The sequence below is a fragment of the Anthonomus grandis genome, chromosome 5, assembly GCF_022605725.1.
Source record: "Anthonomus grandis grandis chromosome 5, icAntGran1.3, whole genome shotgun sequence".
NCBI classification, from domain to species: Eukaryota; Metazoa; Arthropoda; class Insecta; order Coleoptera; family Curculionidae; genus Anthonomus; species Anthonomus grandis.
In genome coordinates this window covers 34,187,690-34,212,033 of record NC_065550.1, presented here as the reverse complement: position 1 = coordinate 34,212,033, position 24,344 = coordinate 34,187,690, and the positions used below count along the sequence as shown (strand labels likewise).

At 32.0% G+C, this 24,344-nt stretch overlaps 1 long non-coding RNA gene across 1 annotated transcript; it reads right to left on the bottom strand.

Annotated features, from left to right (window-relative positions):
* Positions 1-657: 657 nt before the first annotated feature.
* On the bottom strand, positions 658-23,487 carry LOC126736574 (uncharacterized). The gene is made up of 3 exons (XR_007660699.1): positions 23,178-23,487; positions 839-1,043; positions 658-769 (listed from the first exon to the last, which is right to left on the bottom strand). It is a non-coding gene; the product is annotated as an uncharacterized LOC126736574 (long non-coding RNA).
* Between the last annotated feature and the right edge of the window lie 857 nt (positions 23,488-24,344).

The following is a 24,344-nucleotide window of genomic DNA, read 5'->3' as shown; positions in this document are numbered from 1 at the left end:
TTTTATATAATTACACTTTTCATTTAAATAAATGATTTTTCTTTTAGAAATGTTTGATTGTTTCAATTCTATGTTCGATTTCCATTGGTTTGTTAAAAGTGACTTTTTTACCACTTTCATGTTTTAAGGCATTTCCTAAAAGTGGCATAACTTCTTTGCTATTGGAGATAAAAAGGTGAATCAAAAGCTGGTTTGTGCACCCAGTGGTTTGCTATCCTTTATGTAAGAATGAAATTTTATGAGAAATTAACGGTTTTTGAGATAATTGAAAATTTCACTTTTTTGCCAGTTTCAGATCTTACCTGATTTTTTTTTTGCTATTAAAGGTAAAAAGAGAAATCAAACGCTAAAACATGTAAAAAAATATATATTTTTATTATTTATATGAGAATAATCATTTCTGAAAAATTCCCGGTTTTTGAGAAAAATTTAAATTTCTCTCTTTTGCCACTTTCATGGTCATGGTCCCCATTTTGCACGCATTCTTTCCTCCATGTTCTCCGAAAAACCATTTTGGACTTCATGGTTTAAAGTAACAGCGAATCCCACTTTGGATTCCCATATTAATTTCCTAATTAATTAATGAACATCGTCAACTGCTTGGAATAAAGAGAAAATTCGTCCAGACGATCGAAGTAATTTTTTCTTGTTTGTAACTCATCAACTTTCTAAGTTAGAGTCCATTTTGTGAGCCATGGTACCTCTCGAGCACACTTTTGAGTACCATTGGAACTGAGCCCTAGTATTAAATGAATTAGAGCAGTCCTAACTAAAAAAAAGAAAAAAACACAAATTTCCATACTTTTAGACCGCATAATTTTAAAACTATTCCAGGTACCTCAATGGAACTTTCATCGAAAGTTGAAGAGTTTTTTAGAGAATGATTTTATATATGAACCATTTTTGTAGCTCAATAACTCTCTGAGTTAGAGCCAATTTTGTAAGTCATCTGTCTGGAATACAGAAAGAATTCGTCCAGGCAGTCTGAGCTGTGTTTTCTTTCAAGTCTTTGAGGCAATCCGCTGATTGACGTCAGCAAGTGCCTGGAATTAAGAGAAAATTTGTACAGACAGTCCATGTTATTTTATCTTCAGTTCCTGAGGGAATCAGATCTTTGACGTCCTGACCTGGAGTAAAGAGTCATTTCGAAAAACTATGATAGCTTTTTTGCTATTATAGATAGAAAGGTGAATCAAACGCTGAAATGTGTGAAAAATTATTTTCTATTCTTTACATAAGACTAATATTTTCTGAAAAAGTAATGCTTTTTAAGAAAAAAAAAATTGTCAGGATATTTATCAATACAATCCCTTCATACACATTTAAGTTTCCTTCAATCAATACCCCTTTTGTACAACCTGCTCTAAATCAAAACCCAACGACCCTTGACTCCCAAGCCTACAAGGGCCCATTTCACGGTACCTAAACCCATTGACAATAAACAAAAACAAAAAACCCTTTTCTCAAACTGCCCGATGGTAACATGTGTAAAACGCCCGATTAAAAACTAATCCAATATAAAACGATAATCCCATTCATTATGTGGAACGAGCTCTCCCCCTTTTTGTTATGACATTCTAACATCTTCCGTATATATTGTATAATATGGTAATAGTCATATATAGAGATACTGTGAGGCAAGTATAGGGTGTATCTGACCAATTTGACAAGGGCTTATCTCCCTTTATTATATTGATACCGGGGCAATAAAACGGCAATATGCCAGATTGGGCCCTTTTGGATTCACATCATAACTGATGCGAGAATGTTTTGAGAATATTGTTGTATTATAGGGTGGAATTTTGCTGGATTAGGGTAGTTTTTTCCTCAGATTTTTAGATTAAGGCTGTATTTCCTCTATGGGATTTTAAGTGATTTTTTTAAAACGAGTTATTGGGGCAAAGAATGGGGATTTCTAAAACGATTTTTGTATCTCTGTCCTTCAATTAATAATTAAAGGAAATTACCTTATACCTCATAGAAAAACCGGAATGAAACCTTCATATAGAAAATCCCCGCGGTAATTTACGGCTCAATAAGAAAATCCGAAAATAAAACAAACGTCCAATGAAGTGATGTCGGCGCAATTTATAGGGGGCACCCGAATAAAGGGCCATAAGTCTATCAACGTTGGCCCATTAACCGTCGGCACGCAATAAAGTACCGACACCTGAATTAAATCAACGACTAAACTTTATTAAAAACATCGGGCCGCAATTGGCCCGTAAATTAGCGGGAGGAGGATTTTTATCGCTTCGGGTCCGTATATACGCGCAAAATGGATGGGTAATTACCATATTATACATGGCGAGGCCAATTTTAATCAAAGGCAAAACACCCTGTGTTGGTCCAATAGCAATTTAAATTTACCGCCAAATTTTTTGAATTAAGACGTCAGTGAAGTACTGCAGACGTCAAAAATCGGCTACTTTTAACGGCGAATTATGGTATACATATAACGTTTAAGCATCTATAAACCGTGTAAATGGAAAGCCCAGGGACTCTTCTGGACGTAGAAATAATTTTCTGGAACATTCCGAGCATTTTAAGTCACTTTTTTTTATAATTATATGCCCCTGTCTGTCTGGTATTATGAAATGACATACATGCAGACCAGTTAATTATAACCTAAATGAGAGCTCTCTGATCATAATGACTGATACAGTTGTTCGACTGTAATTGGAATAGGGTACTTACTTTCAAGTATACCTTATACTATATTGTTCATTACCTTAGCACATCCGTGAAACAAGGAGAAACCAATATACGATTGTTATTATAAGAGCGTAGCTCTTATTATGGGGCTCTCCCGCACTGGAGTTTTCGCACAAAATTCGGACCGGTCGGACAAAAGTGTTTATAACTTTGATTGTATTTGGATTAGAGAAACGATGTTTACCTTTTTATAATTTAGAAATATGAGGCTTTAATTTGATTATTTTCAAATTTTCATTTGTTTTTTTGTTTAGGACTAGGACGCCTTTAAAGTCAAAAAAAAATTTTTCTTCGATTTTGGTCAAGGGAATTCGATACAGGTCGCAACGGTTTCTTGAATATTATGAAATTTAACAGATCGATTAGAGTTAATAAGGACCTTATTTGTATAGTTTTTGGTTATTCTTAGCACACGGGAAGTATTTTTTTTAACGCTCAAGGTTTTAGACATGTGTGATATTCCAGCCCCTCTGACGGTTTAACGGTGTTTTTTCGGAAATACTTCGGAACGCTAATGACTCACAGAAGATAGGTGCGCCTCATCGAGAACTACAATTTTTATTAAGGACTTAAAAAAAAAATGTTTTTTTTTGGGGAAAAATCAAAAAAACCTTAAACAATTAACTTTTTTGAGTTTTTTCTTTGTATAATTTTTATAATGCAAAATTAAAAAAAAATTCATTTGGATTAATTAAACCTGCATTTTTTCTGAATAAAACGGTGTTTTAAGTTTAAGGCTATCATTTATACAGGGTGAGCAGTGTTCATTTGAAAATACCCTTTTTTACGCTTGTTTTCTTTAAATATTAATAACTTTTTAGTGGTGGTACTTAGAGGTTTCATTCAATAAGAGCATTTAAAGAACCTTTTAAAACCAATTTTTCGACACACTCTACAATCATCTACGTAGAGCAGTTTTTGCTCTACATTATTTTTTGACTTTGACGCCTAATACCGCAATGGCTATGCCACCTACAAAGACCATTTTTGCCCTCAAACACGCGGAATTTATCTGGCTATAATCCACTAAATACCGTTTTGTTTCAAATATCACCATTTTCCAAGAAAATGCAATTTTCCATGAAAGGTCTCAAAAAATCGGTCAGCTGAATATTGGTACCCCCCGGGCCGAGCTCACAGGGTATAATAAGTAATATGGTCTAGCACCCAACAAGTGCGCGTCTCCATGGCAACGAAAACGGCAATTTTCGCCCGTTTCCACCTAAAATAAGACCCTTTTTATAATCGAAATTTAACTACTAAAACCGATTAGAATCGGTCCAGAATTTATGTTAAACTGTTCCCAAGGCTTTATACTATTTTTCCATGTACAAATCATACGGTAAAAACCTTTTTTTATACCCGAAATCATCGTCTGAAAATGGTCGATTTTGACGTCTACGCGCGATTTTAATGTCGACTTACGGCGGTTTTGACAATATGGCGTCAACGTGGATGAATCGGCTCGGACTTACTTCCTAATTTCATTGATAAAATGCTTAAAATAGCTCAGAACTTCCTGAAATTGATACGGAACTATTCAAGAGACTCTGGAGAATCCGAATATGTGCATATCTTTTATCAAATCGGGTTCTTTTAGCCGTGATAATTCGGCAACTTTTGACGTTTTAGCATTTTTCCTGTAATATTATAATATTCATGCGACACAGTGGTCTATACAAGGCATTTTGCTAGGCAAAAATTACAACACAGTGGGTCCTAATGATAAAGAAAAATCTAATCGGGATTTAATGGGTATTATTATTTTATGTGGTAATTATGTTTTTTTTTTACTTTTTTTGGTATTTGCTCGATTTGAATGAAATTTGGAATTTAGAGTTTATTTAGGAAACAATTATGGATTTTTAGCAAATTTTTGAAGTATTGGCTTTTAAAGTCTCGTGACAATTAAAACTTTATTCCTATGTTTTTTATTTATCCAGCTAACTTATCTAAAAAGTGTCAAAATTAAAAAATAATTTTCATTAAATGATTTTTGAGGTTATGAAACAAATCAGCTGATTTAAAGCTCACAACCATCCAAAAAGCAAGCAAAATCTAAATTAGGACTGTTTTTCTTATGTATTTTACTGAAATATACAAAAAATAACATTTAAAAATCGAAAATATTTTTATTTGAGGTTAGGAATTTTTAACGGAAAAAATAGTGACATCTGTCAAAAGTCAGCAATAATTACGCTCTAGGAACCTTCGTGGTCAAAGGGTTGCCTACCTTTCACTATATAACAAATAGGTAATACAAAAGGTCAGCTAGATAAGTTAGCATTAAGTGTTGTGTGTAATTAATGGTAAGATTTAATTTAATTTTATAAATTTAGTAGTGAATGAAAAAATCAGTAGTACTTATCCGTTTGCTTTATTTAGATGTGCCGTATTTGTAATTTATACACATAAGAACTGTTAATAGTGATTTCCTACAGACAGTTAACACAATTAAAAAAAGACAAAGAGGAACAAGTGACGGACAAAATAATTATTAATTTCGTCCAGGCAGTTAAGGTAATTAAAGAGACGATCAAGAAGAACTGTTGTGTACGTGTAATAACTCAACTGGTCCCTGTAAAAAATTCCTTAATTTATTCCAGACACTTAAAGAAGAAGAACAAGAGAAGGAAGAAGAAGAAGACATGGAGGATAAATTTAATAAACTGTCTGTAAAAGAAACATCAATAATCCAGGAAGTTGAGGTTAAAAAGAAGAAAGACAAGAAGAATGTATGGATTGATCTAAGTTAACTGGCTGTACAAAATTCGATACTTTCTTCCAGGCACTTAAAAAGAGAAAGAAGAAGAAGTACGATATTGGTAATTAATGATATGCCTGTAAAAGAAAAATCAATAACTTCTTCCAGGCAGTTGAGGTCCTCAAGGAAAAAGGCAAGAAACACTGTAATCTGTAGTAACTTATTTCAAATATAATTACTAACAACTATGATGTTTAAAATTAACTATTACTGTTATGCAATGTACGTACATAGATCATAAATATTGTTATAAATTAATATGCATGTTTCACTCTTTTATTTTATTACTACCCACCGAATATTACTTTATATACATTTTTTTTAAATAAAATTTATATAAGGTAAGTTAATAACTTGAAGGAGTTCTGAAAACCGGTTAGCGGATTTTGACCGAATTAAGACCCTAAAATGGCGGAAAGGCATGTCGGACTATTGGCAACCCTGTGTCAAGTACCATTGACACTATTGACAGTGGGAATCATAACACACCAAAATCGGCCATTTTTAACGTTGTTTTATGGTATAAAAAGGACGTTTAAGCATCTATAAAGCATGTAAATGGAAAGCCCAGGGATTCTTCTGGACGTAGAAATATTTTTTTTGGATTTTTCAGGCATTTTAAGTAGCTTTCCTTTTAGATTTTTTTGCCCCTGCCTGCCTGCCTGCCATTATGAATAGTGACATCTGTCAAAAGTAAGGAATAATTACGTCCTAGGAACCTTCGCGTTCAGTGGGTTGCCTATGTTTCAACATAAAACTTCCATGCGATAAAAACACATTTCCAAAGAAAAAAAATAAAAACAATTGTATTATTAAAACTGAATAAGGGGTGAAAACGAAATAATGTAAAAGGCGACCGGATTCCCGTTTCCCCGATCCCGATAAATATTTCCGTTCGGTCGCGTATAAGAATCAAGGGTTGCCGGGAGGAAAGGGCGGAGGAATACTACGTCGGTGTCATACGGGGGGGCCCTGCCTGATTTCCCAAAGGCCATATAAACTTCGATTTAACAACATATTTAGATCCAGTGTCACAGGCCGAGCGAGCGGCACAAACTAAAAATTTCAGGTGTTGCGAATTTACATCCCGACCCTCTTGAACAGTAAGAATTATGGCGGAAAATTCGTTGGCTCACCGGGAGTTTATAGAAATATTTTAAGAGTTTTCCGTACGGATACGTGTTTTGTGCTACTCGCCAGTTTTTATTTAGGCATTTGTAGATACCTACGTGTCCTGTATAGTGGAAATAAAAGTACTCTTGATAGCATGATTTTTTAACTGTCACTTCTGTCAACAAAAATGATAGTTCAAGCTGTCATTGTGACATTTTCCTTATATGCATAAATTGTGAAGAAGAGGAAGAAGAAGAGCAGTGTCACTGTTGACGATTCTCTTTTAAGCAAACTTACCGGCAGTATTTTTTTAAATTATTTGTATAATGGAAATGCTTCATGGGATAAAAAAAACCTTGACATTTTCATACCTAGTAAAAATTACAGATAATATTCTGCCTTTTGTCACTAATTTGAGGCCATCCGGTTTTTCAAAAGCTTGCCTAGATAAGAAGAAAAGAAGAAGTAGAGTGATCGCTCAAGGTGCTCCGATAAAATTACGTCATAGCATAGGTCCGATATATTATTTACCGTTTATTATAATTAGCATTTTACCACATAAATCGGGTAAAATATAACAGTGAATACCCGAAAATAATAAAAACATTATGATCTCTCAGATTACGAAGGTTTTTTCAAAAATATGATTTTGAGGTAACAACCCCACCCTAATAAAGTGCCGGAATACCTCATAAAAGTCATTAAACGCAATAAAGAAATAAACATTTAGTGCAGAATGGTCCGGTTTCAACGAACCAATAAAACTTTTATTGTTTTATTGTGGACCATCGTGAAATTTGCATGCATTCACTTTTGGGGCCGAAATTAACGACATATTTACCGACAGTAGTCGCGTAAATCGTTTTTAAGCGAATAAAAAGATTAAGCGATTTATAGGGAAGAAATCGGTTGAAAGAAACCACTTGAAGGCTCCAACTTTTAGTTGAGATATTACACTTATTTATCAGCCCACTGTTTTTCATAACCTCAAAATCAAGATAATGGAAGTTATTATTTATTTTCAATTTTTAAACGTAACTTTTTAGATAAAATACATACAAACAGTGCTAATTTAGGTGTGCCTTGCTTCTTGGATTGTTATATGCTTTAAAAAAGGTATTGAATAAATATACATACATATTTACCAGCTGTTTTTTTTTCATAACCTCAAAATCAAAATAACGAAAATTATTGTTTATGCATTATTTTAAAAAAATTTTTTTGATAAGTTAGTAAAATTCATACAAATTGAATTCATTCAGGTTTTCTTTGATTCTTGAGTGGTTATGTGCCTTAAATAAGATATTGAACAAATATATAGGTATTATTTATGAGCAGATTTTTTTTGCCATAACCTCAAAACCAAAACCAAGGAAATTCTGACTATTTTACATTTTTGTACGTTATTTCTTGGATAATTATATAAAATACATACAAGCAGTCCTAATTTAAAGTCTATAGCTTCTTGAAACGATTAGTCCGGGGAATCTGTATTTTTTAACAAAAAAATTGCAACCCGCAAACGAACGACTGGATGTGGTAAAGGGGTTCATAAGAAACATAAAAAAAAAATAAATTCATACCTGGGGTAGTTGCGGGGTGGTTTTGCGGGGGTGAAAACTGAAAAAAACAGCTGGAGCATTTTTCTATCGCTATTTCCGGCGAAAGTTGACGCTCAAATAAAAAGTGCTTAATGGCAAAGTTGTAGATAATATAAAAATCTATAATTTTTGTAGAGGGCACTTTTGAACATAACCTCAAAATGTTCAAGATAAATACAAAAATTGCGAAAATTTTTTTTTTCGTTTTTTATTTTTCATTTATCCAAAAATTATGCAATTTTCATAAAACTTGGTATAAATATACCCTTTAGTATCCTAAATAATCTCTATTTTTTTCAGTACAATACAATAACAATTTTTCAAGAAATTCAAGTTTTTCGAAAAAATTACTTTTTTTTTAAACGAAATTTGTCCTTCAGAGAATTGTCCTAGGAAGTTCATATGGGGCTTATTTTTTTTGTTTTTATTTCTACTTTTTAATAAAATAAAGAAAGGTTATACTTCCCATTTGAAAATAAGCCAAAAAATGCAAAAAACTGAAATTTTTTTTTTGCAACAATGAACTTTTTATTAATTGTTAATAATTTACTAAAAATTTTTAAAATGTCCAAAAAGTAATAACACCACTAGATTCTACGAAAAAAAATACATAAGAAAATATATATTTCATCATGTAAAGTTCAATAGATTGTTTTATGCAGGAGACAATTCAAGCTTACCCCCCCAGTATGTATCCCGTGCCTCGACGCGTATTCTGTATATTACACTAAATCAGCCAGAGAAATCGATGTCGCCTTATAATTTTCGAAGGGTAGAATCGATTTTTCGAACTTACCAATTCCAAAAATTAAAATTTTACAAAATTGCTGAAAATTTATTGCAGTATTTGATTTTATGAATACATTATACATTTTATGATATAATATTTTATTATACAAGAAAATATAATACAATATTTTATGATACAAGAAAACCTAATACAATATTTTATGATACAAGAAATTTTTTTACATTATGTACAGTTTATATAATACAACGTATTGTTTTATTGATTTATTAGTCTTTTTTTTTATTTAAATGCTGTGAAACTTGTTCATGGTCGGACTCTCCAGTACAATCTGGTTCTTCAGCATTTTCCGCATCTTCATAATCGCTGATATCAGAGTCTTCACATTCTTCTTCATTTTCGGCGTCTAATGAGATTCTTGGAATTTCAAACTCATTTAAAATCTCTTCTGAATCACTGCAATCTTTCTCTATTTCATCGATATTGGAGCAGTTTCCTGTATCTTGGCAATTAGTGCACAATGATGTGCACGATAGCCCATGCTTCCTACACCCACATCGATTTGTACTGCAATTACCTTTGCAGGTGCAAAAGATTTTTTTGAGTAACTCTTATATATATAACGGGTATCATCGTGTCGCTTGTGTATCGAGGCATAAGAATTGTACTATTATTCACGAGTGACTCTTTCCATCCCCACATGGTTGCACTTAAGTTGTTACCAAGCCACATTTGATGCTGATGATATACTCTGAAACAATGCTGTGTAGCTGCTCCAATTGTTGGTGGTAATTTTTCTAATTTAAATGTAGATTTAGCAGTTAAGATTTCATAACGCTGAAATCTCAAATCGTTCAAAGTAGCTTTTCCTTTATTTTTTTATTAGTGTAATTGTAAATATGTGCAATCATATTACAACCATTGTGAGCTATTACAGTTGGATGAGAATCAGGCTCATAAAATGGCTTTGCTAATTCAGCCAAGTTCGGAGAGTTCATGAGCGCTTACACTGTTTTTTTTTTGCCTTTCCCTGCGAACCCAGATGTTGAATCGCAGCCAGTAAAACAATGGATAAAAGCAATAACAGATTAGTAGTGCTGGAATTTGAAACTTTTTGATGAATAAATTGCATCATTTACTTTTCCTGCACCTACTTTCAAAAAGTAGATCGGTGCATTGTTTAAATAGAATTGATGCAATAAAACTAAAAGATCAACATCTTGGCCTACAATGACGATCTGCTTGTTATATTCAGTTACTCCAGTTGCTGATTTTTTAAACATATTACTTTCAGCAATTTCAATTGAACTATTAACAATTAAGGAATTTAACTGAATAACTTAAAAGCTTTTTCTAAGTGTTTGATCAATTCTACCTTGTTATTTTCATTTGACAAAAAATTCTCTTGCGAAAGAGTAACTTGTGTGTGCAGTTCAAGGTGAAATGTAGGGCAGTTCGAAGAACTTTTCCGCCTTAATCGTTCGCTTGCTTTTGTTGAACTTGCAGTCGAGTTATCAGTCTCACTTTCTGGATAACCGTCGAATATAATGCACGAATTCGTCGCATAATGATTTTGCACAAAAGATAAGTATTTTTGAATAATAATCTGTACAGTATCATTTTTTTGCCATACAACTTTTCGTAATAAAAAGCCGCCATCGATTACATGTACAACGTTTTCGGTAACCGGTGTAGGTTCTGTGATGGTAAAAAGGTCAAATAGTTGCGATTTAACATTTTTCCGCATACCGTTTTCAGAAAAAAGTGACAACGGATATGGCGCAAGTTCACACTTTAAGTAATTTTTCATGTCACTTTTTTTGCTGATGTTCAAGCATATTCTTTGAAATAAAATCAAAGGATCGATTATGATGTTCTCGTCGTTTACTTTGATCGATGCCTGAACTCATTTTAGTGATAAAACCCTGTTCTTTTTTGAAAATTTAACATTCTCAAAATTGTTACCTACTACGGATTCGACAGACTGCATGCCAACTTCGTACGCTCGATGGCAGTTGATCGATTTGTTACCCACAATTCCGGAAAAGATGGACATCAGGTTTTGTGTGTCTGGAAACGGATTAAACTTTCTGAAAAATACCAATAAATTTTCAAGATCAGCTGCATCTCTAGTGATTCTAGACTCAGTCGCATCGACGTGCTCCTCGGTTATGCAGTAAGAGACATTGCAAAATTATTTAACAAAAATAATTAACAATTATTAAAAAGTTCATTGTTGCAAAAAAAAAATTTTCAGTTTTTTGCATTTTTTGGCTTATTTTCAAGTGGGAAGTATAACCTTTCTTTATTTTATTAAAAAGTAGAAATAAAAACAAAAAAAAATGAGCCCCATATGAACTTCCTAGGACAATTCTCTGAAGGACAAATTTCGTTTAAAAAAAAAGTAATTTTTTTGAAAAACTTGAATTTCTTGAAAAATTGTTATTGTATAGTACTGAAAAAAATAGAGATTATTTAAGATACTAAAGGGTATATTTATACCAAGTTTTATGAAAATTGCATAATTTTTGGATAAATGAAAAAAAAAAAACGAAAAAAAAATTTTTCGCAATTTTTGCATTTATTTTGAACATCATGTTCAAAAGTGCCCTCTACAAAAATTATAGATTTTTATATTGTCTACAACTTTGCCATTAAGCACTTTTCATTTGGGCGTCAACTTTCGCCGGAAATGGCGATAGAAAAATGCTCCAGCTGTTTTTTTCAGTTTTCACCCCCGCAAAACCACCCCGCAACTACCCCAGGTATGAATTTATTTTTTTTGTGTTTCTTGTGAACCCCTTTACCATATCCAGTCATTCGTTTGCGGGTTTCAATTTTTTTTTTCATGAAATATGGTACAGATTCCCCGGACTAGATATGTACTTCAAATAAAGTATTGAACAAACAATATTTACATACATAATTTACCAAATAAACATTAGAACAGCAACAGTGTTAAGTTGAGGGTAATGAAGTTATTATTACTCTCTTCATGGAGGGCCACATACAAGGTATTAGACAAATATACATAATTTACTACTGGGGTCTGATGATATCTTTAGATACAAGACGAAACATACCTAACCTCAAAATTACACAACATTTTCCTATTATGCTCTGCCTTGCCTTACACATAGTTATAGACATAAGTCTATCTTTCTTTAACACATTCCAATTGTCCCCCCCATACCTCTACAAATTTGAAACACCTCATACTACATTTACCACCCCGCATAAATCTCTAGAAAATTCAGAATATATAATAAATAAATAGTTTTATGAGTGTACCGCTTTAACTGGCTAATATCAATAAGTATTGTCGCTTAGCGTCTAATAGCCCCGACCGTAAAAATCGAGAAAGGGCCCCACCATTGTGGTCAACAAAACAATCCAAACCCAAAAATTTCTTAAAACGATGTAAATCGTCAACAGCAGTCGGTAAACTATACGTAAACTGAACACCCAGGGGCCATAAAGTACGCGTTAGTTATGCCCCCGTCAAGTATTCGCCTCAATGTGACCAAAATGTGGTCGTCAATAATTGATCCCCGGTGGTTCGCTGTTGCGCTAATGTCATTATAACGAATTGATTTCAAGGGTAGAGTAAACGGTTGAATTGTTACCGTTTCTGGTTAAATTGGTTTACTAAGAATAGTCTTTATGGCACTTTGCTAATTAGTACAAGTTTCGGTTCTAAGTGCTTAAATAAAATGCAGTTTTTAAGCTTGTAAAATCCTCATAATTTGTTTTTATATAAATATTCTGTTTTTCTCTAACGCACAATTTAAATTATATTTTATCCGGCCTATTTTAAAATAATTTATATTTGTCTAAACAAGATGATACTATTAAATTTAAATCATTAAGCATAAGTCTCAAACGCACTATTTTTTAATTAACATTTGCCAAGTTTATACGAGCACCTTAAAGTGGTTTAGCGGAAATCGGTTTAACATAATTCGCAACACCGATAAACCGCTTTGGCGATCGTAAATCGTCGCTTTAAACTATCGTGTAAACACATCATCACTCAACCGATTTAAATCCCAGTGCTACCAACATAAATGTGCAAATGATTTAAAAAAATAATAAATCTTGAATAATTAATCTTCTTGTTAAATCATTTTGGTATCACTAGTTAAACTAGTCACTGGTTTTCAATTTTTAGGTTGGCAATGGTGAACATCTGTTTAATCTTGAGATGGAATTAATTAATTATTGTCATAAGTGTATCTCTCTTTAACGCATCCTATTCACGCGATGTTAAAAAATATATTTATTCCTCTAAACACTTAAACAGAATGATTTAATTTAATTTGAAACTCAACGTTTCGGCATTGATTGGCCATCATCAACTTGTGCTTTTAAATACTCTCCTGTAATTTTAAATGAATTTTTTAGGACTTTTAGGGTCTCTAAATGAAACCGTTAACAACATAAAAATATTCCTGACATCTATCTATCAGTTTCTAACACATTATTTTCATTCATTTGAACCTTTCCAAGGCAGATTTATTAAATAAAAAATCGACGTTTCGTCTAAATTCAATGACCATCATCAATGAGAGACGAACTTTAGATTTAAAATAACAAAATAGGAGTCCGTAAAAAATGTTTACACATAAAAATAGGGTATAAAAAATATCAATAAAAAGGGTACGTTTTTATTAAAATTTGTCCTGCCATCAATTTTATTACAAGAGTGAATTAACGTTTATTAACTCATTATTTTTGGATAGGATGGATTAATAAAAATTATTTATTAAGAGAAGTTTTACACCTATTTTATGAATATAAATGTTCTTATAAAAAACCAAACTTATTATTTTATTAAATTGTAATTTTTGGTACAACAAATATATTTAGTTCTGTTAATTACTCGATTTTATTGTGCCAATAGAGGGGATTATAATATGAATAACTCTTTTTTGTTATATAGTCAAATAGATTTTGTCATATTAATAAAAAATATTAATTAAGACAATGAAGTTTTTATGCATATTCCTTTACAGTTCCTAATTATACCAATTAATGATGTTCATCTATAAAATGAAGTAAATTTGTTATTATGATTAACGTGTAAGTTACTTTGATAATAAATAATACCTATGTTAAATTATGTTAGTGACCTGTTTAACTTATATTGTGAGTACATTCTAAATGTATTTTTGTATGGTCTTTTAACTGATTTATTCACATATTATGAGATGAAAATAAAATAAGTAGGTACCCTCATATACAAATTTTAAAGCACGCATTTACTACACCTAATAAAGATCACATTGACGGGTAAGTATTATTAAACTTTTCTAACAGGTGATTTTTTTCATTTTCTTTAATATTGAGTTCTGAACTTATAAATATATTTTTTTAAGCTCCGTTATAATATAAATTCGCTAGATCACAAACTTCTGTATCACCGAAGTTCAAGCTATTTACCGGAATACTTCTAGATCTTGGAAGAAACGCAGTTTATTAACACTGTAATTGCTTTATTTAGAATTTTGCCATACAAACAGATATCGTCGGCAAACTGTAAGGTTCTAACTTCCTGAGTTGGTAAAGACTTTATTTAGATCAAAAGTGTATATGATATACAAAATTAAGCTCAGAATACTGCCTTGTTTGAAAGTCCATATCGATCCAGAATATCAAAATATTGTAAAACTAAACACTTAAAATAAAGATAATTACTAACCAAGCGATACCCTGCTGGTTTCCTATATAGAGGTTCGTAGACGTCTAGTAGTAAGACCATATTTTTCAACGTTATTCCAGGCATTTAAACTGTTGACTCCCATAAAAAAAAAACCGATATTTCGTTCTGGTATATAGCGGTGAGGGGGGCCGGGGCTCTTAACGTTTAAATTAAGTACCTCTTAGAGGCACTTAAAAAATCTTTTTAAAGAAACAATTTAAAAGTGTTGTGTGCCACTGTTGAATCAATTAACCGAGATAATTTAGGCGTCTCTCTTCGATGTGTTAAATTGGGGTTTTTTATCCGACCGATTATAAATGGATTTCAGCCAGTAGTCAAAACAAGGGGGGCTATAGAGTACCACAATTAAAGAGGCAAATTGGGCGTTTCTTTCATCTTGACGCGTTATTTTGACGGATTCGAGGGCCTTCTCGATTAATAAATAAAACACCCAATAACATTTTAAAATGTTTTATTTTTAAATAAGTGAAACGTTTAATATAATAATAATAGTCCTGCTGCAGTGCAACTACTGCAATTTTCAAAACGATACGCCTTTCTTTCGAAAATTAAAATAGGGTTTTTTTCACGTTTTACTCAAAAACCTTAAGCTTATGTGGGAAAAGTATAGGTACAAAAGCTATAGATTTTTCTATCACCTATAAATAATTTCCTTAAAAATCATTTTTTTTCTCAGGAAATTATTTTCTGCAAAAAAAAAACCGTTTTTCATTAAGCCTACCCTTACCCCCCCCACCCACCCCACACAACTTACCAGTGAGAAATTGTTTTGAAAAATAATTGTTTTCGAAAATAATACGCATGAATAACAGCCGGTTTCATCGTTAATATCTAATCTAAAAACACAGTTTGTTTATTTAAATTTGATATAATTATATATACGTATATTAATAAATATTTAATAAAAATCAATGCTATTAGATTGGATATTATAGACGAAAAGAGGTGATTTTTCAAAAAAATTTCTTACTGGGAAAGCGTTTGGGGTGGGTGGGGGGGTAAGGGTTGTGTTGATGAAAAACAATGTTTTGCAGAAAATATATTTTCAACATTTCTTTAATAATAGTTTATTTCAATTTCATATTATTTTATATATAATTATTTAGTACCTAATAACTTAAAAGTTTAACTTTTTAGAAAAAATCAATTTTAAGTCATCGTAAAATAAAAAAAAAACTCCCATCAACTTAACCTCTATTTACCCCGGTTTCAAGAACCTCCTAAACTTAGTGGAATACAGTAGCAATTATTTGGCCAAAAACGACTTTATTGCCTTTACAGTAAATTAGAAAACGCTATAGTTTTATTATATGCAATAATTCTCGTCTAGGGTAGTCAACAAAAAGTTTATACCGGGACATGACTATGCCCATTTCGACCCTCACTAACTCAATTATCTCCGTGGCACAATAAACCGATGAAAACGGACAAAATAACCCAAAATTGTCGTTGATTTTATTGAGGGGTCCTTTGCCCCCAAAAAGGCAACAATCGTCGGCAAGTTTAAAAAGGTTCCGACGAAACTGAATCATTTCGTTTCAGTCGACAAAACATCGGTCAATAAAAGTCAAATATTGTCGCTGCGATTTGTTACAGAAGCTGCTGATTTATATATTTAGAAGGACCACATACCGTTTTGGGTAAACAGTTCCTATTCATTTGCCATCAACAGTACCATCAGAAGTTATGATTGAACCTCAACATTATGGTACAATTATTTAGGTTCTTTTTTTAAATTTAAAGGGAATTTCGGATTAGGATAGATTTGGAGCAACAGTTAGTTAAATGTGTTCCATTCATAATGCAGTGATATTATGGGCATGTAATTGAAAAATATGATTTTAATGCAAAAGGTGTAATGACCAAAGTGATAGTTCTCATTTTTCACCTATAACTTGAAAACCATTAATTTAATGAAAAAAATGATAATAATCAAAGTAATAGTTTTTAAAATTTCTGATTAAAAACTACTCTTGGTTTTTTTTTTCTAAATCTGATAATTTTTGAGAAAATCACGTTTGAAGTTCAGAGGTCTAAAAAAACAAACTTTGCCCAGTTAAATCACATTTTGGCCTGTAAGTTAAAAACTATAACTTTAATAGAAAAAAATTTAATAGTCAAAGTGATAGTTTGGAAAGTTTCTGATTAAAAGGTACTCTTTGATTTCTTTTGTAAATTTGATAATTTTTGAGAAAATCACGTTTGAAGTTCAGAGGTCTAAAAAAACAAACTTTGCCCAGTTAAATCACATTTTGGCCTGTAAGTTAAAAACTATAACTTTAATAGAAAAAAATTTAATAGTCAAAGTGATAGTTTGGAAAGTTTCTGATTAAAAGGTACTCTTTGATTTCTTTTCTAAATTCGATAATTTTTGAGAAAATCACGCTTGAAGTTCAGAAGCCTAAAAAACAAGTTTTGCGCATTTTGGCCTATAACTTGAAAACGATTACTTTAATGGAAAAATGTGTAATAATTAAAGTGATAGTGTGGAAAGTTTCCAGTTAGAAAGTATTTTTAGATTTTTTTTAAACTTGATAGTTTTTGAGAAAATCAGGTTGGAAGTTCAGAGGTCTAAGAAAAACAAACTTTGCCTAGTGAAATCACATTTTGGCCTGTAAGTTAAAAACTATTACCTTAATAGAAAAAAGTGTCAGAGTCAAAATAATAGATTGGAAAATTTCTGATTAAAAGGTACTCTTTGATTTCTTTTGTAAATTTGATAATTTTTGAGAAAATCACGTTTGAAGTTCAGAGGTCTAAAAAAACAAACTTTGCCCAGTGAAATCACATTTTGGCCTGTAAGTTAAAAACTATAACTTTAATAGAAAAAAATTTAATAGTCAAAGTGATAGTTTGGAAAGTTTCTGATTAAAAGGTACTCTTTGATTTCTTTTGTAAATTTGATAATTTTTGAGAAAATCACGTTTGAAGTTCAGAAGCCTAAAAAAACAAGTTTTGCCTAGTAAAGGCGCATTTTGGCCTATAACTTGAAAACGATTACTTTAATGGAAAAATATGTAATAATTAAAGTGATAGTGTGGAAAATTTCCAGTTAGAAAGTATTTTTAGATTTTTTTTTAGACTTGATAGTTTTTGAGAAAATCACGTTTGAAATTCAGAGGTCTAAGAAAAACAAACTTTGCCCAGTGAAATCACATTTTGGCCTATAAGTTAAAAACTATTACCTTAATAGAAAAAAGTGTCAGAGTCAAAATAATAGATTGGAAAATTTCTGATTAAAAAGTACTTTTTGAATTCTTTTGTAAATTTGATAATTTTTCAGAAAATCACGTTTGAAGTTCAGAAGCCTCAAAAAAACAAGTTTTGCCTAGTAAAGGCGCATTTTGGCCTATAACTTGAAAACGATTACTTTAATGGAAAAATATGTAATAATTAAAGTGATAGTGTGGAAAATTTCCAGTTAGAAAGTATTTTTAGATTTTTTTTAAACTTGATAGTTTTTGAGAAAATCAGGTTGGAAGTTCAGAGGTCTAAGAAAAACAAACTTTGCCCACTGAAATCAAATTTTGGCCTGTAAGTTAAAAACTATTACCTTAATAGAAAAAAGTGTAATAACCAAAGTGATAGTTTGAAAAATTTCTGATTAAAAAGTACTCTTTGAATTTTCTTGTAAATTTGATACTTTTTCAGAAAATCGTGTTTGAAGTTCAGGGGCCTAAGAAAAACAAATTTTGCCTAGTAAATTGGCCGTTTTTGGCCTATAACTTTAAAACAACTACTTTAATAGAAAAATGTGTCATAATCAATATAATAGTTCGGGAAATTTCCAACCAAAAAGTTCTCATAATTTTTTTTCTAGAAGTGATCCATTTTAAGAAAATCAGCTTTGAAGTTCACAGTACTAGGAACCCAATTTGAACGAAATCTGTGGCTCCTAGACAAAAATGCTTTCTATAAAACATATTTAGAAAAATATAATTTAAAAACGTACGTACGCTAAAACCCTTCTTTCCTGAATTTTTAAGCATCCAACAATTTTCTTCCTTTTTCCCCTTATATATAAAAAAAAAACAAAAACAGGAACATTTATATGTATATGATCCAAACCGAAGCATCCACGAAACATTTATGTAATAAAGAGAAGTACGTGTAGAATTTTGAACGGCGGCACATATATATAGAACCGGGGTGAAGGGGCGGACGAGAACGGGGGCGGCGAAGGGAAGAGAGCGGGGGAGGGGCAGCGTCGAATCTGGAAAATGTGCTGAGATAGCGCCGCTATTTTTGAATTGCGAAGCGCTGAGCCGAAATGGGGAGACAGCTCCCAGCAACGTTTATATGCATGTAATCTAGTCCGGGAAATAAATAGCTGTAATAAATTGTAAGCCGCCCCCTCACCTCCACCGCCCCCCCATCTAATAAGGGATGCTGGAGGGTACGATCGGTCGGAATAATTTGCTCACTGTTATTAAGAAAAATATATATTTAGAGAGAGGTCTCGGAAGTTTTTTAGCTTTCACATATAAAAGAAGTATATCTTTTATACCGGAAGTAGATGTCAACTTCATTAATTTAAACGAAACACTCTATATATTATTATTCGTATGTTTTGCGGAAAAAAATGATGCTATTAAAGATCAGTGGTAAAAAGATTGATTCAAATGATAATTTTATCAATCGGGCAAGTAATCGGTCCCAAGCTACGTGAAAAGTGATAATATCGTTTATCTGTAATATTAAAAAAATGGAGGGGAGCCAAATTAATGATTGCCTCTTCAATGAATCATTTACTAAACTGAGAGAGTTGATTCCCTTGTCTGTCAAATAATCCGAAGAATTGTGGACCAGGCTTTTTTTTTACTGAGATGACCTATGATCAAGTCCGTCAAGTGATTGATGGCTTGTAGATTAGTAAAAGTACTAATGCTTTTGATCTAAACATTAAAAAACTATAAAAAACTTGTTTATAGTACCACTAACAGAGCTAAACAATTTGGCAAGTTCATTGGCAAATTTTCCTATAATTGCCTTAAAATTACTACTAAAGTAACGCCTATATGTAGTCATGTGCTAATTTCACTTAGTGTGTTTATTTATTATATTATTACAGAATAAGTTTTATTATTGAAATTTTAATTCTAATACTTTTTTTCTCTGTATTTTGACATATATAAGAGTTTGGCACAAACAAATATATAAATAAATATAAAAGATAAGAAATGGCGCCAAATTTATACTTATTTAAATGTTATTAAATCGCGGTAAATTGGGTAATCAGAATCAAACGAGCTATATAGGTCTCGTTAAAAAGAACGTTTATTACTATACCATGGACTAACACTATTTAAATAGAAAACTCCCATAAGAGCCCATAGAACACTGAAACGTCGGTGAATGTTGCGCCCTCTGAATTTCGAGGGGTAGTACTAACAGCAAACAAAAATAAATTTGTGACGTCATAATGGCGAGAAAAAAATTGATTATGGCGCCAAATTTGAATTCCGCTCTATTATAGCGTGCACTTAAAATTAGTGGGAGATGTGTGATTCTTTCGGTAACTTTATAATAGGCAGATTGAAAAAGTGTCATATTGGGACTTTTTTTAACTTCATATTAAACAGTCCTCCGTTTATCACTTTTTCTATCTGTGTACTATAATTTCTGAAAGACCCATACATTTCCTACTAGAGACAGGTTTGATAATAAAAATATTCACCAAATGTATTACCATATTCTAATATTTAAGAGATTATAGCAGACAATTCATAAGTTATACAATAAAAAATTATATAGGCATAAAATAAAAAATGTTGAACATAAATTAAAATATGTGAAAAATTCGACCTTATAACTTTGTTTTATGAAGAACAAAGTCTGTAAAGTATAATTTATACAGAGTGTTACAAAGGTTATTGTAAATTCATAAGGACAAAAAAAAATTCATAAATTTACCAAGGAATTACTCCCTACTCAATTCATGAGCAGTATTCCTTAATTAATAGATATTATAAATTTAATAACTATCAAGAAATTAGTAACATATTTACTTATTACCTAGTAAACAAGTTAAAAGTAAAAGTTCCCATATTTCTATTTGCCTTTGAAAATTTTAGTCTCTAAGATTGGCATAGGATCCAAAATTGCACATGCATTGAAACTGCTGAAATTGCTCTTCTCTCTAGTTTGACGCCACATTTTGAAGATGTTTTGACATTGAGGCCGTCAAAAACATAATATAGGAACAAGATGAATTCTGTTTCATATTGAGCTTCACTGGGCAGTTTATTTTGGAATTCAATATCTAGCAGTAGAGAAAGTATATTTTGAAATAATAATTTTTAAGATATAATATTTTTTTACCATAGATCAATTTTGTTAAGATTTGTCGGAATATTTAATTAATGAAAGCTAGTTTTTCGGCAAAAGTAAAAAGAAACCTTTGCATTTTATACGCAATAATTTCGACGTCATTTTAGGAACGGTACTTTGACGTCAGTGAAAGACGTCTTTATGTCGTCCTGATTGGTTATTTCAGGTTAACCGTTCATATCCTTTATGCACAATGGCGTCTATACTTTGTGGTCTTTAAAATGACTTTTTTTTACCACATTTCAGGTAAATATTGAGTTTCTTTTATTACATAATCCATTAATAAAAAAAAGTCAAAAGTTTAAAGTAAAAAAGAAGCGACAAAGTCGAGAATTGAACCCGGGTTCACCAGCACGATATTCGTCTTACAGCAAACATACACTAACGCGGCTTAATGTATTAATTCCCAAAGAGTGTTAACTTTCAGTAATCGATCACGTGACTAAAATAAGATATGCAATTGGTGGTAAATCGGCATTACGGGTAACCCGGTTTTGTAATTGTTTGGTGTTGTATTTCCTTTTGTGTTCGGTGTTTGTTTCACATTTTGGGTGTTGAACAAATGCTTATCATCTTAGCAAATGGCCAAATTGGATCAAATTAGGTATATTTTAATGGTTTAAATATCGACAGGAATTTTTTTTAAAGCCGTTTTACTTGCTTCTGCCATGTGTTGACTCCTTATGGCTTTTTGCAACAGCAGTCTTCATAAGCTCCATTTGTTAAAGGGAATCATTCTTTTCACGTTTTGTTATTTGATTTAATTTTTGCCATTTTTTATATAAGTGTATGTAAAAAACTACATTGTTTACTCAGGAGGTAATGTCCACCCGAAGTAGGTATATAAAAATTAAAAGTTGTCAGTATTCTTGTACCAAATGTTACCTCAAGAAAATTAACCAAAGAATGTTTGTTTTATTTTGGTATACTTACAAATAAATAAATAAATATATATATTTGGAATTTAATTAAGAATGTTTTTTTTTATACTCAACAAGTTCTCAAAGGTCATTTTAAACGCCGTCCTATACCTGGTGTCTTAGGAAAGTGGTTCGCCCCTACAACTTTTTTAATTTTTAAGTAAAAAAAAATAAATTTTGAAGTGAATGTAGCATCCAAATTGGGATTGGTTGACGTATTCAGTTGTTTTCTGTCACTTCCGGTTTAACCGGAAATGACCCTAACTTTCTTATGTTAAATAGGATCCCCCAATTTTTTTGACATATTTTGATAGAAAATTACATTCTAAAAAAATTATACCCCATAAGTCAACTTTTGACACCTAACCTTTAAATTATTTAATTTTTTATATTTCAATCTAGAGTGCTATGAAAAAATTTAACATTGTTAATTTTACATCAAGTAGCCCTAGAAAAAATATAATTGACTGTTTAAAAAGTTGAGGGGTCCCATTTAAAATAAGAAAGTTAGCATCATTTACATTCATTTTTTTAACTTAAAAATTTAAAAAGTTATAAACGCGAACCACTTTCCTTAGACACCCGGTATAAATATTTGACGTCTTTCAGGCGTCTTTTTCAATTCCGTTTAAGACATCTTTTAGCCTTTATTTAGTATGTGTCATCGACGTCATTTAGCCTTTATTTAGGACGTATTAGCGACGGCTCTTTAGACGTCATTTTGGATGTGACAAATGTACGTCACTTCAAGGTCGTAAGAACGTCGAAATGACTGGTCATATAGACCTAAAAGTACGAAAAACGACGTCTTCAAGACGTCATTTTGCTACCTGGGTAGGCGCTGTCTTTTATCAAACTCTCTGTATAATTTGACTCGAATCGTTGATAGCGAGCAAGTTATACCGAGCGGGCGTCCATCCCGTCCGTTCCCCAGCCCGAACCTAATTTCCGAATCAATTTAATCCGACCAATGGGGCATGTGCCGGATCTGAGCGTCGTCCAATCCGGTCGCGAGCACGAACGATAAAAATACTCCGGCTCCATTATCAGCCATGATAGTGAGGCAGCCCCGCTTAGACTGATTCGTTTCATAAATTCCGCTGAAACGTTTCCGCGAGAATTTCGCCGTCAGTTATTAATAAGTACGCTCATCGCGTCAGAGAACCGCCAGGAAATAATTGACTTTATATAGTTCGCCTTGCCGGATAATTATTTAGGAAGTAGATTAAACTTTAAAGTTCCCGCCGGTCTGCGGCGTACTTACTTAATTGCATTTCGTTATTAAACGTAGAGGGCGCTAACTAGCTTTTTTTGATTGTACTGATATAACAGGGTCTTGAAAGCTTGGACTAAAAAGCTTCTACTCCTCGAAATTCAGATGGCGCTAAGAATGCAAAACTAATTAAACTATACAGCTTTTACCGAGGGTGCACGGACTGTCAAGCATCAAATTATGTCATATAAAATGCGGCCATTTTTCATTGTTCTTTAGCTTGCACAGGCTTTCTTTTTACTTCTGTCGGACAGCCTACTTTCATTATTTGAATTCTGTTGTCATATTTCGCACAAAATTTTTCAAGTTACTTAGTTCAATGTGTTGTGTGTCAAAACTGAAATAAAAACAGTAAAAACTTTGAATCGAACATTGACATTGGCGACATTACATTGACAACACAAACTTAATAAATATACCTGGACGGTTAATGCATAAATATGGCCCTCATACCCAAAAATGACCACTGCGCCTGGTGGCCGCCATTTTTATAGTGGTTGTGTACTTTTGATGTTGGTCATTTTCAGTGCTGCTAACAAAAAATATATTAAATAACGGTAATGAAGTTGACGACGCTGACGTTTGACGTGTGACCTGTCACGAACTAAAGCCATATTTTAGCGAGTAAGCGCCTTACTCGGTTGCCTTACCATATCTTAAGCGTTACGTCATCATATGGTTGCGCTCGAATGACAGCTGTCAGAGTCTAAATATTAGCTATACATTTCATCGGTATTGAATTCGTTTTCAAGACTGACCTAAACCATGAAAACACCCATTTGTCTAAGTTTTCAAATGTTTTGAGTGTAAATCCGATCTCATGCATTTTTAGGATCAGATCTAGATCGTAACAAAATACAAATTAATTTCCCCTGAAAACGATTCATAAGTGATTTGCCCTAGAGGAAATACAATAAACAAAAAAGTTACTGGCGTAAACATAACCTCACTCATTTTTTTTCCACAGAAATAAACAGGAAACTAATCAAAAATCAATTTAAAAAAATATCGGTGCAACTTCACCTCTACGTTCTTCGCTGTATTTTTTGCAAATGAAGACCACAGGGAAAAAACGTGCAAAGTCACTATTAATTGAATTTGAGAAAATAAAATTTTAAATTTGAAAACGCTATAAATTTTTTAATAATTTTTTTAAAA